Source organism: Papio anubis, chromosome 19 (genome assembly GCF_008728515.1).
Source record: "Papio anubis isolate 15944 chromosome 19, Panubis1.0, whole genome shotgun sequence".
NCBI lineage: Eukaryota > Metazoa > Chordata > Mammalia > Primates > Cercopithecidae > Papio > Papio anubis.
The window spans coordinates 2,314,801-2,328,111 of NC_044994.1; positions in this window are offsets into that span (position 1 = coordinate 2,314,801).

A 13,311-nucleotide genomic window follows, 5' to 3' on the forward strand; every position below is an offset into this window, starting at 1 on the left:
CTGTCCTCCCCTCCCGTCTTCTCCCACCCAGTAGGGTTCCTGCTACTGAGCTTTCCCTGCACAGATGAAAAGTAGTTAGGATGGAGGTTAGGGGTTAATGGGCTGCAAGAAGTCTTATCCCCAAAGAGGTTTTGTCTAATTAAATAATTCAAACTTAAAGCTGTTGGAACTTTAAATTATTCTGAGCTTTGAAAGGAATGTGGCTATATAGCTTGAGTCATGTGCCATGCAACTACAACTTCTGCACTTTTTTCCTGTAAATAGTTAGGGAGACAAAAAGGCACCAGAGATAAGACGTCCTCAGACCACTGCCCCTCATCACGGAGTAATCAGTAATCTTCCTTGGGATGCAGCAATCTGTAAGCAATCAAATTACTTGCTGTAACATAGGTACTGATCTTGTATTGAAAATGTTTTAATTCTACAGTTTCTCTGTCTCTGCCTATATGACTCTCCACTTTGAAATGCTGACTCCATTCACTTGGAATTGGTGTTCCCAGTAGCCATCCTCAAGCTTTATGCTTCAATAAACTCTATACTTAATTATATTTTCTGAATCTCATTATTTAAATTTAGTAGTTTTGTACCTACAGTAATGAATCTCAATGAATAAATTAGTCTCTGTCTCAGTTCATTTTTTTCATTGTTGTTGTTGTTGTTGCTATAATCAAATACCTGAGACCAGGTAATTTATGAATATAAAAAAAACTTCTCTCTTATAGTTCTGGAGGCTGTGAAATCCAAAGTCAAGGGACTGCATCTAGTGAGGGCCTTCTTGCTGGTAGGGACTCTCTGCCAAGTCCTGACACAGCACAGGGCATCACATGGTGAGGGGGCTTATGAGCCAAACTGGCTTTTATAACTGACCCAGTCTCGTGATAACTAACCCATTCCCTCAGTAACTCATGAATCCATGAATTCATGAATAGATTAATGCTTTCCTGAGGACAGGGCCCCCATGACCCAATGATTTCCCAGAGATTCCACTACTTAATACTGCTGCACAGGGGACCAAGTTTCCAACACATGACTTCTTAGGGAACACATTCAACCCATAGCAGTCCCTGTGACAAAGTGAGAAATATCTTTTGGTGTAGTGTGTGCTCTCAGGCTCCTCAGATCACACTGTTCCTAATGCACATGAACCTCCTTTGGTGCTATTCCTTGTTCCTAGGCATTGCTCCACCCATGCCCCTGTTGTTGGAAGGGTCTTATCTATTGTTTAAACTCTAAGAAAAAGTGCCTTTTCTGCACACTATGAGAGTATCTGTAATATTTACTGTGCCTGCAATGTGCTAAGCACTGCTCTACTGTCTTGATCTTTATGCTCAAGTAGTCATAGCTCATTTCTTCTAGATCGTAATGATATACTAGGCACTGAATTAGTGGTTTTCATAGCTGTTCATATCAATCCCACAAAGCTGATATCAATAAGCTTTCTGCTGAGGCGGGAAGATCACTTGAGGCCAGGGGTTCAAGACTAGCCTGAGCAATATAGCGAGACCCTAATTTAAACAAAACAAAACAAAAATAAGAACAAAAAAGCAGCTTTCCAGAGATCATACAGCTATTAGCTATGAGAATTTGAGACCAGTTCTGCCTAACTTCCACACAATCTTCTTCTCAAGCTTCAGGTGGCCAAGAATCACTTAGGGTGGTCATTGAGAATTCCAACACTCGATAACGCCAAATTCTGATTCTATAGGTCTGTGGTGGGGCTCAGGAATCCAAATTTTCATTATGCGCCACAGCTAAATCTGAAACAAATGGTTTACAGTCCTCACTTTGAAAAACTACACAAATTATATGGGTTAAGGCCAGGAGGCATAATGATCCCTCTGACAGCTGCTCTCACTGGCTCATTAAGAACCTTGTCAGAAATGTAGATTTTGACCTCTGATATGAAAGCCTCATAAAAATACCTGCTGATTCTGTGTTCTCTAATGTCATTGGGGAAACAGGTTGGAAGAGAATACAAGTTTTGTTCTAATCATTCCAGCTTTAAGTCACGACAGTGTCTAAGAAAGTTGTTATTCAGATCGGGCACAGTGGCTTATGCTTGTAATCCCAGTACTTTGGGACGCTGAGGTGGGCGGATCACTTGAGGTCAGGAGTTTGAGACCAGCCTGGCCAACATGGTGAAACCCTGCCTCAGCTAAAAATACAAAAATTAGCTGGGCATGGTGGCATGCACCTGTAATCCCAGCTACTTGGGAGGCTGAGGCAGGAGAATCACTTAAACTCAGGAGGCGAAGGTTGCAGTGGGCCAAGGTCATGCCACTGCACTCCAGCCTGGACAACAGAGTGAGACTCTGTCTCAAACAAACAAACAAACAAACATACAAACAAAACAAACAAACAAACAAAAAACAGCAGAAAAAGAAACTTGTCATTCAATCAACACAGGGTTGTAATTTATTACTCACATTTACAAAGTTTTTAAATAATTCACATCCCCGAATCAAAATTATTCAATATAGTTTTCCCCTTTGTACTTATGATGTCAAATACAGCCTAAAGTATTAGAGAAAGAAAGACGAAACACTGCAAAAAATTAAAAAAATATATATATTCTGCCAGGGCACCCTCCCTCATTCAACCATTTTCATGAGGGTATTTTTGTTGAACACAGAGAGCTCTTTATTCTCTTTTAAGTTGTAACAGCAAGAATAACTTGGATGACTGTTTGACCCTTACCAGTTGGGTAACTTTATTTGATAGAAAAATAAAAGCTCTATATTTAAAAATGAGTAGCAGCAAGCAACTGGTCAGTAACACCCTTCAAAGTAAAGACCACAAAATTCCACGCAATGGTTAATCCAGGCACAGCCCATTCATCAATCTGGATATTTCAATCAATTTCCCTCAAAAGTCTCAGTCTTCTTGACCACTATAGAAAACAGACCAAGAGCCCAGCATTTAGAGTGAGAAAATCTGGGAAGATGGTAACTGTCTCTTAACTGGATATTTAACTTTGAGCAAGCTGTCAAATTCTCTGAACTTCAATTTAAGGAAGCCATACCATTATCTGAAAGGATCACTGTGAAAATTAAAGTGAGATGGAATGTAAAGGTTTCCCCGCTCCAACCTTCCTGATCAAGTTCTTGTCTGTGATGGAGCAACGACATAGTATGGTTAGTCCTGGGTTGTTACCATTCTTAAAACATAGCTTTGCAGTTTCACTTAGATAGAGGCGCTTATTATTCTTACTGCATCATTCAGCAATTCGTTCTCATAGTAGATGTATTGCATATTATTAAATATGGTTTTGCCTCCTAAACTAGTTGTGTATGTTTGATAGGTGTCTTCAACAAAAGCAACAGACAACTGGAAATATGAGATCCATCTTCCGGTCCACGGACCCTCAAAATTTTCAGATGATGTGGTAGGAGCAGAAGGCAGGATGGAGGAAGTGTGGTAGGGGAGTGTGATGTACTCTTGGTTCACAAGTCTGTTAAAATCATAGTGAATCCAAATATATCAGTTGTATGTATTTGGCTTCCATAAGCATTTTTAAATTAGTTAGTTTTTCTAATTGACAAATAAATTTTTAAAGGATTTCTTTGAAGAAAAGTTTTTCACTAAAAAATTTGGGAAACCACTGATGCCACATGATGTTCTCATCCAGGGGAAGAAAGGTGGAATAATTTTCCACCTCACATGGCAGAACCTGGACTTCCCAAGCTCCGACTAGTTTTCTTCAACTCCAGCGTGAGGAAATCTATAACTATAAAACGCCTCTAGAATAATTCAGTAAGGGTTAAGCACCACATGTTATATAACAAAGACAGGTTTGATTTCTGTCTTCTTCACACCCTAGGAATGTAGGAATCATCAATCAGCATTTGGAAGGACATTTTTTTAAAAAACAACATAATCGGTATTTTAAGTTGGTCCTGTGACCCAAATTATATTTCTTTGGAATATTTTCTTTTTGATGTGAAACCAAGCATTTATTTTAAAAGTTAGAAAGTACTGGTTTTATAATGATTCAGTGGAAGGAGATTAAATATCCTAAACAGCACGCATACCTGGATTTTCTGAACCCTCTTGAATGAATCTAAGAAATGCATTCCAAAAATCACAACTCTTATGTTAACTTGAAATCCTGTCTGACATGAGGGACAGCCCTGGTATTTTGTGGGAGCTTGGGGGAGGCGGTACGGTGGGAAAAGAAGCAGGAAGTTACTAACAGTCAAGCATCACTTTCTCATAAAAAACACATTGAAATAAGAGTCCAGAACTCTTACACGTTTGGATGATCAAATTTTGGTTTAAGCCATTAATCTCTGTGCAGTGGGGGAAAAAAGCAAGGTTGTGTTGTTTTAGCTGATAGTCATTATCATTTTCATCAGTCCATTGTTCTACCTCATTGCAAAGCTCCAAAATTCTGAGCAGGGAACTAAAAGTCTAGGCGTTAATCTTTCTGACCATGAAGGAATATTAATTCTTCCTATTTCAATCATCGCATTTGCTCTAACACAGCTGAAGGAGAGGGAAAAACTATTGTCTCCAGCAGAGAAAGAATCTGTCTCAAAAAGAGACAGGATGGGATTAATTCATTTCTTTGGGGGGGTCTCTTATCTTAAAATAATTTGAGGCAGGTTGCAAAATAAAAATGAAATATCTAGAATAGGAGGCAAGTGTAATAGGAGATGCTGTCAGGTGCCTGTAATAGGTCAGGGGTCTCCCGTGCCCAGAAGCCAGCCTGAAGCACATTGGGTTAGCATAATTATATTTTTCTGACAAAAAAACAATATGTGCCAATCAATACATCTGTAGAACACGTTTTTGGCTATAAGTTGACTGAACCAGTAACACCTCACTCAGTGCTGTATATAGAAGACATGATCACTTTGGTAGCTTGGTACCTTGGAAAAAGAATGTCGATTAATGTGATGCCTGAGGCATTTAATTACAGCTTCACAAAAGATTGTTGAGACCTTTTCAAATGCGCTCTTTTTGTATCAATACTCAGTGAGAGCTGAGGACATCATGTAAGTGAGTGATAAGGCTGTGAATGTATGTTTGCCTTGAGTGCTTGCAGGAAACAGAGGGCACAGCCCAACAGAGTGGCCTAGGATTTGGTGAGGGGATACTGACAGAAGTGGAGGAGGGGAGTGGGGAAAGCCTAGGGCCTGGGCAGGACCCCAGGGCTAATGACAGAGGGCAGAGGGGAGGACGAGGGCACCAGGCCTGGGAAGGAGAGGTCCACAAAGGACGCTGGGCCCTAGGGCAGAGAGGAATCTGTTTCTCCTCTGTCCTCCTTCCTGCTGCCGGGGCTGCCCATGGGCCAAAGGAAAGTGAGAAATCAAGAGAGCATGGATGCCCCGCGTCCAGAACGCGGCCAGGGCGCAGGAGGGCGGCGAAGGGTGGAAGGTGGCAGCGGCTCCGCCGGCCGAGGGGAGGCCTGTACAGTCCTGGGGGAACCCGCGATGGAGTTCCGCAGAGGCAGCGTCGGAGACAGACGGATCTGCATCAAAACCTGAATCCACCTTTGCCCACTCCATGGCGGAGGCGGGTCACCGGCTTCCCGGTGCCCATTGTGGCACAGCACCACTCGGAGGGTGGTAAGAGAGAAAAGAGTTGCCGTTTCTTTCTTCCATTTTTTATTTGAGACAGGGTCTCCCTCTGTCACCTAGGCTGGAGTGCAATGGTGATCTCAGCTCACTGCAGCCTCCAATTCCCAGGCTCCAGCGATTCTCCCACCTCAGCTGCAGGGACTACAGGCTCCGGCCCCTACGCCTGGCTAGATTTTTATTTTTAGTAGAGACAGTGTCTTGCTACCTTGCCCAGGCTGGTCTCAAACCTGCGGGCTCAAGTGATCCTCCCGCCTTGGCCCCCCAAAGTGCTGGATTACAGGCATGAGCCACTGTGCCCAGCCACAAAGTAGCATTTCCAGGGCTCAAGCCTCCGCACAGGAAAGCATCAGATCTGAGCTGGCTTCAGGTCACCTTCTGCTGACAAGAGTGGGAGAGGGTGCGTTCGTGTGGGCAAAGATGTCCTCTGTCCAGGAAGCTGCCCCCAGGAGCCAGACAGAAGGTAAATGTGCAGCAGGAGTGCCAGGATGCGAGGCCACCGGTCAGGTGCCTGGGGGAAGGGGCGCACAGATGAAAGGCCACTCCTCAGGCCATCCATTCCACCCTCGGACACACCGGTAGGCGCAGAGGCACCATCCCCAAATCCCTTTCGGCAAGGGGGAAACGGCTTTCTGTGCAAATGGCAGGAGAAGGAGAAGGCGTGTGGCTTTGCAGTCCACCCACAAGAACTTGACCATAACGTCACATGCAAAATGGTAACTTTGCTTTAGGACGGTGACAGACTGCCAGTTAATTCTGAGGAAAATCCCCCTGAAATCATTTTATAGGTAGGCGAGTTTCGGATACATAAACCAGAAACAAGCACACAGAGGCCTCGTTGTCTCTCCAGCCCAGAATGAGCGAAACAGCCCTGCAGACTTGGGAGCTGTGCTCTGGCAGTGGCAACTTGCCCCTATCAAGCAAGCCGTGCCCAAAATCACCAAATAACTCAGGCATATTGTAAATTGTGCATCCGGTAGAAAATTCGCTGTTGCATGTTTCAAAGCTGCTAGTAACCCTGTGAGATCCTTCCTGATGGAGTTGAACCCGCGGTTTGTGGGTAGAATATCCAAGCATTAGACAGGCTTGCAGGGCAGCCCCACCCCAGGCCAGTTCCAACAGTCAAGTCTCTGGGAAAAGCTCTTGAATTAAAGAAAAATATTTTCTCCTCATTCACAAAACTCTTTCAATGGACTATTTATTGACTTAGGAGCTATTTCTAGATATATCCCGTCTTCAGAGGAATTAGCAGGAAAGTACCATTTCTCCAAAACTGTGTGACTATGAGAAACAGAGGCTCCCATCTCCTGCCAATCAAGGTGAACCCTGGAGGGCACTGCACCGGTGAGGCCATTGCAGTCTTAGATGTGCACAGCTCTAGGTGAGAACAGACACAGAGGAGCCAGGTCACAGGCTGGGGAGGGTGCTGTGGACTTGCAGAGGTCCTTACTCTAGGAATAAGTACATGAGGTAGGTCAGAGCTATTGGGAGAGATTGACTGGAAATGTAGTGAATTCGTAATCTTGTATGAATTTCACGACTGTTATTGTGAATCCATAACCAGAGGTTCCAGTCATTCAGGGAAACAAACAAAACATCCTTTTAAAATATAATTGCTCCAAAGACCATTGGAATTACAATAAAAATTAAAGACAACTGTCTTTTCGCATAGCACAGCTCCTTGTGGAAAGGTAGCTATTCTTAATTAGTTTTCTAACATTTATCACCACTCAGGGGCAGGCTCGTTTCTAAGCCATTAACTCATTTCTTTCATTTTGTAGAGTTAATTGAAATAAAGAAATGCTGTGGTCAGGCAATAAGAGGAAATACTTCTCATAACAAGGAAATTAAGATTTTATTTTATTGTTATTACTATCATTATGGTTAATTGCAGCTTATTAGTGACATTGCAGAGCTAATAAGAAACTTGGATACTGTCTTGAATACTTCATTCATTTTTCTTTATGAGGTAAGACATGCCAAAAGTGCACAAGTCAAAAAAGGAGGAGAAGAGGAAACAGTGGTGGGAGAAGTGGGCTCTTCTTTCCTGACAACCATGGAAGAAAGCACTGGGCTGCCTATCTGCTGTTAGATTAAAGCTGGTGAATGACAGAAGCAGCAGAACATGTCTGTTACTCTTGTCTATCAGGAATAATGATGGTCAGGGAGACCAGCAGGAGTGCTGACAGAAACAAAGTAGCCCAGCAAAGGAGGATGCTCTGAGACAGGCCCCAGCTGCTCTCAGTGCCCTGGCATCCTAGCTTTCCAAGACCACATCAGCTTTACCTCGAGGACTCTATGAGGACACATAAGTGTCCTCATGGTGCCAGCCAGGGCCCTGGTAAGATCCAGAGGCACAGCCCAATTTGGTGATGTGGGGACAGCCTGAGGAAGGGATGATTTATTAAGGTACAAGAAGCCAAAGGGGATACAGCAAAGCCTGGGACTAAAAGCATGGGACATTCTTACTACCCCTAAAGAGGTCAATGAGAGGAAGTAGTTCTTGAAACAGAGAGAGAGAGGAAAAGTAACTGAAACCTGTGAACCAGAGGTAGCCAGAGCAAGATCACTGCCAGAAAGGAGCAATGAGCCAGAGGAGGGAGCTGGACAATAAAGACCTCCAGCCTCTGGCAGCCCTGGCAGCCTGGGCACAGCAGCCCATTGCAGGGTGAAGGAGCTCTGGATAGACGTATGGAAGACATTCAACATGCTCATCCAACTGCTGTTCACTGCCGCTGCTGGCCCTGTTTACTGAATTGGGAAAATGTCAGTTAGGAGGGACTGCAGTGTGGTTGCCCAACTGTAGGGACACAGGGGCCAGGGGAGTCTAGGTTACAAGCAGCTTAGTATCCAGGAGGTATGTGTGTTAGTCCATTCTCACACTAAACTGGCTGGAGCTAGAGTAGCCAGGATGCAGAGTGCCTTGCCCCAAAACCATTTTTTCCTCCAAGGCCTCTGGGCCTATGATGGGAGGGGCTGCCACAAAGATCTCTGAAATGTGTTGGAGACATCTGCTGGTTATGCAGTCCCAAAGTTGCTTTCACATTCTCAGGTATCTTTATAGCAATGCCCCACTACCTGGGTTCCAATTTTCTGTATTAGTCCGTTTTCACACTACTATGAAGAACTACCCGAGACTGGGTAATTTATTAAAGGAAAGAAGTTTAATTAACTCACAGTTCCTCATGGCTGGGGAGGCCGCAGGAAACTTAACAATCATGGTGGAAGGCTAAGGAAAAGCTAGCACCTTCTTCACAAGGTGGCAGGAGAGACAAGAGTGAGGGGGGATTACCAAACACTTTTAAACCATCAGCTCTCTGGAGAACTCATTCACTATCACAAGAACAGCATGGGGGAAACGATCCCCATGATCCAATTACCTCCTAACAGGTCCTTTCCTCCACATGTGGGGATTACAATTCAAGATGAGATTTGGGTGGGGATGCACAGCCAAACCACATCAGTATGACAACACACAGTAGGTAATTAGCCAGGTTGATCCAACTCCAGGAACACAGGTCCCTGAAAGCAGATCTGCAAATGGCAGCGGGGAAACAAGGCCTTCCTGGGCCAGGTGGTATTCTGACGTCCAGGCAACGTCATGAGCCTTGCTGGCAGGGTCACAAGTCTCGGGATGGGCTCAGAGAGACCGCTTCTAATCCTGAGTGATGGGCCGAGCTGTAGGCAGATTTCCAGGGCCTCTGTGCATGGGGAGAGAAGGGAGCTTGACTCCTGCTAAGATCTGAATTCATTTTGAATGGGCTAATAGAGTTGTTTAAGATCATATTTAACTCATAATAGGAACAGATAACGAGTCTCTTCAAAAACAAGGTTTTATTTTGTTATTAAATAGAGTATTTGTTGGTCTCCTCTGTGCTGAGTATCATCCCCGGTGAAGAGATACAGGGACCAGCAAGACATCAGCATGTCTCATGGAGTTCACTTGGTAGAGGACCTAAAACCAAAAATATTTATTTTTGTCCCCAACTGGAATGTTAATTTCTTAATAAAAGAGACTCTGTATATCTTGTCCTTATCAGGATCCCAGAACTGAGAAGTATTTGTTGACCAACTGGCTCATGACAGACATATTCAGTAAGAATTTCCCTGTTAGACAAAGATATTTTCTTCTAGTGCCTACTGAAATGTATTTAATAAACATCAGACAACCAAAAGCTGATGATGCATATGAAAAGGTATAATCCTGTGATAAATGAAGAATTATGACTCTTAGCTATAGGAGGAAAATGGATTTATTTCTGCCATGGTAAATTTATTACATTTGATCAGACCAGAAAGAAAAAATAACAGAAAAAGACATTTTTATGTCTTGACCCTTCCATTTGTAGAGGAGGGAAATAAATATGGCATCGCTATTTTACCTGACTGAATATTCAAACTTCTATGTGCGCCAAGTCTCTCCTCAAAATGAGTACTTGATTGGAGGAAAACATTTCCAAGGGAATCATATTTTACAGGGAATTTAGTCTATATCTTTGGTGTTCACATTGATTCCCATTATTTTTTTTCCAAAATCTCATTTAAAATTCAGCGCTAGCAACTGCCAGATTTCTATGGCATTCATTCTTTCAACCAGTCGTTTTAATAACAGCCCTTAATCTTCCATCCTTGACCCTGTTGTTTCATTCATTGACAAGATTTATAACAGAATTATTGACTCCATATGACATAGTGTTTTTTCTGGGATCAGTTACATTACTTGAAAATGGGGAAGGGCTCCTGATGGTTGTTTTGAAAAATCTGCCCAGCACGACGATTGATAACACTCTAGTCGCCCAGAGCAGGAAAAGGGAAATTAGTAAAACGCTTCTCATAAAGAGCAAACTTTTGAACTTTTTGTACTTGTTTTTCTCTCAGAAATATCAGCAGATTCATCCACTTTGGTACAAGATGATTGGAAAAGCCCCATTTTTTTAATGGAAAAACTACTTTTCAAGAACTATGATTTTGTGTGCCCCCAGGGAACTTGGAGCTGAAAGTCAAAAATGAAGGAAATTTTCAAACTCAGGGAAAACTTTGGCAGTCAGCCCTACTGAGAATGAGAACCAGTTCCTTCACAGCTCTGTGTGCTAAGAAATAAAGCAGAATTCAGGGGCTGCCATGCCCACGGTTCTGAAGAGAGGCTGGAGTTTCTTCAGCTCACTATCATCCCTGGTGTGAAAGCAGAAAGGAGGTGGCATGAATTATGGAGTTGCTGGAAAAAGACAATCTGTCATGTTACCAAAGGAAAACAAAAGTCAAACCAATAATAAAACAAACAGGAGAACTAAAGTCCTGTTGAAAATTCACATCAAATGTGAGAGAATCCCCAGGATTCTAGAGTTTCACTTTAGTTTATTTTGGGAGAAGGAACAATTCCATTAGTAAAATCAACTGAATATCTCATTTTCTTTTTGTATCTTAGGAAATGTAAAAGGATGCGAATAAGAAAAAGAAGAGCATTTTATCTTTTTAACAGGATAAAACAAATATTTGGACTCATGGAAGGAGTCTCAAAAAAGAGAAAGAAAGCACTATTATTCTTGATTATAGAGAGAAAGATCTTTCCTTTAGCCGTGTACGGATTTCTCTCTGGGCAAATAATACACATATTTATTGTTCTGCATTGATGTTACTCTCCTCATGGGACCTTAGTGAGTCAACCAGGAAGTAGAGAAAGATGAAATAAGCAGTAATTTAATATAGACAATATGAAAAATCACCAAAAAAAATTTAATTGCTTTTATTGTTTGTCATGGAGCCACATGGAGCTGTCAAGAGTTGAAATGTTTCTGATTAAAGTTCGGAACTTTTGAAAGTTTTCAACTGCTTTCCTGTTGGATGTCTACTACTTGCTTTTTAAAAAAATAATCTGGCTGGGCGCGGTGGCCCATGCCTGTAATCCCAGCACTTTGAAACAAAACAAAACAAAAACAAAACAAAGCAAAATTCTACTTCAGAAAACAATGAAGTAATAGAAGGCATAAATAACTTCCAGCTTTAAATAACATGTGAGGACACTACCCACAGCCTGGGGAAGATGCATTGCAAAGGCAACATGAAATAATTCCTGGAGCTCACAAGTGGCCAGGAGTACTGTTTGCTTCCAATAGCCAGATTGGTACAGACCTCACAGTGCACAGAGCGAAAGGAGGAGGACTTAGAAGGGACTTAGAGGACTTGGCAGTGCCACCAAATTAGTCTTCCATTACAGGCTATACTGCTATCGCCTAAGAAAGTTTAAGAGCAAACTGTAAAATAATCAGACTGTTCCCAAGGAATGTAACTGTGCTCCAGAAAGTAACTCATATATATTTATAAGAATAAAAAAATATTCCCAGAATTGGCAACATAAAATCACAATGTTGGGCATTCAGTCAAAAATCACCAGTTCTGCAAAGCATCAGGAAATAAATGACAACCCATAATAAAGAAAATTATCAGCCAATAGAAATAGACCCAGAAATGATAATGATAACAACATTTGTAGACAAGGACATTTACAGTCACTATGCCTATCTTCTGTATGTTCAAGAAGGTGTAGGAAGGCATGAACATGTCAAGGAGAGACACAAAAGATATTTTAAAGCCCAGGTTGAACATCTACAGAAAAATACATTTTACAGGGCTATCAGTAGATTAGACATTGTATAATAAAAGAGCAATACATTAGAAAATGCAGCAATATACATGATCAGAAATAAATACAGAGGAACAAGAGAAAAAGAGACAATGTAAAAAGGAATGCTATATCTGTAACTGGAGTCCCAGACAGAGGGAGCATAAAAACACACTTGAGAGGGGGACGCCCAAGATGGCCGAATAGGAACAGCTCCAGCCTCCAGCCCCCAGCCTGAGTGACACAGAAGACGGGTGATTTTTGCATTTTCAACTGAGGTGCAGACCGACACCTCACACCTCACATGGCTGGGTACACCTCTGAGACAAAGCTTCCAAAGCAAGAATCAGACAGCAACACTGGCCGTTCAGCAATATTCTATCTTCTGCAGCTGCCGCTGCTGACACCCAGGCAAACAGGGTCTGGAGTGGACCTCAAGCAAACTCCAACAGACCTGCAGCTGAGGGTCCTGACTGTTAGAAGGAAAACTAACAAACAGAAAGGACACCCACACCAAAACCCCATCAGTACGTCACCATCATCAAAGACCAAAGGCAGATAAAACCACAAAGACGGGGAAAAAGCAGTGCAGAAAAGCTGGAAATTAAAAAAATCAGAGCGCATCTCTCCCTCCAAAGGAATACAGTTCATCACCAGCAACGGAACAAAGCTGGATGGAGAATGACTTTGATGAGTTGAGAGAAGAAGCCTTCAGTTGATCAAACTTCTCAGAGCTAAAGGAGGAACCACAAAACCAGCACAAAGAAACTAAAAACCTCGAAAAAAGAATGGATGAATGGATAACTAGAATAATCAATGCAGAGAAGACCATAAAAGAACTGATAGGGATGAAAACCGTGACACGAGAACTATGTGACAAATGCACAAACTTCAGTAACCGACTCGATCAACTGGAAGAAAGAGTATCAGTGATTGAAGATCAAATGAATGAAATGAAGCAAGAAGAGAAGTGTAGAGAAAAAAGAGTAAAAAGAAATGAACAAAGCCTCCAAGAAATATGGAACTATGTGAAAAGACCAAATCTACGTCTGATTGGTGTACCTGAAAGTGACAGGGAGAATGGAACCAAGTTGGAAAACACTCTGCAGGATA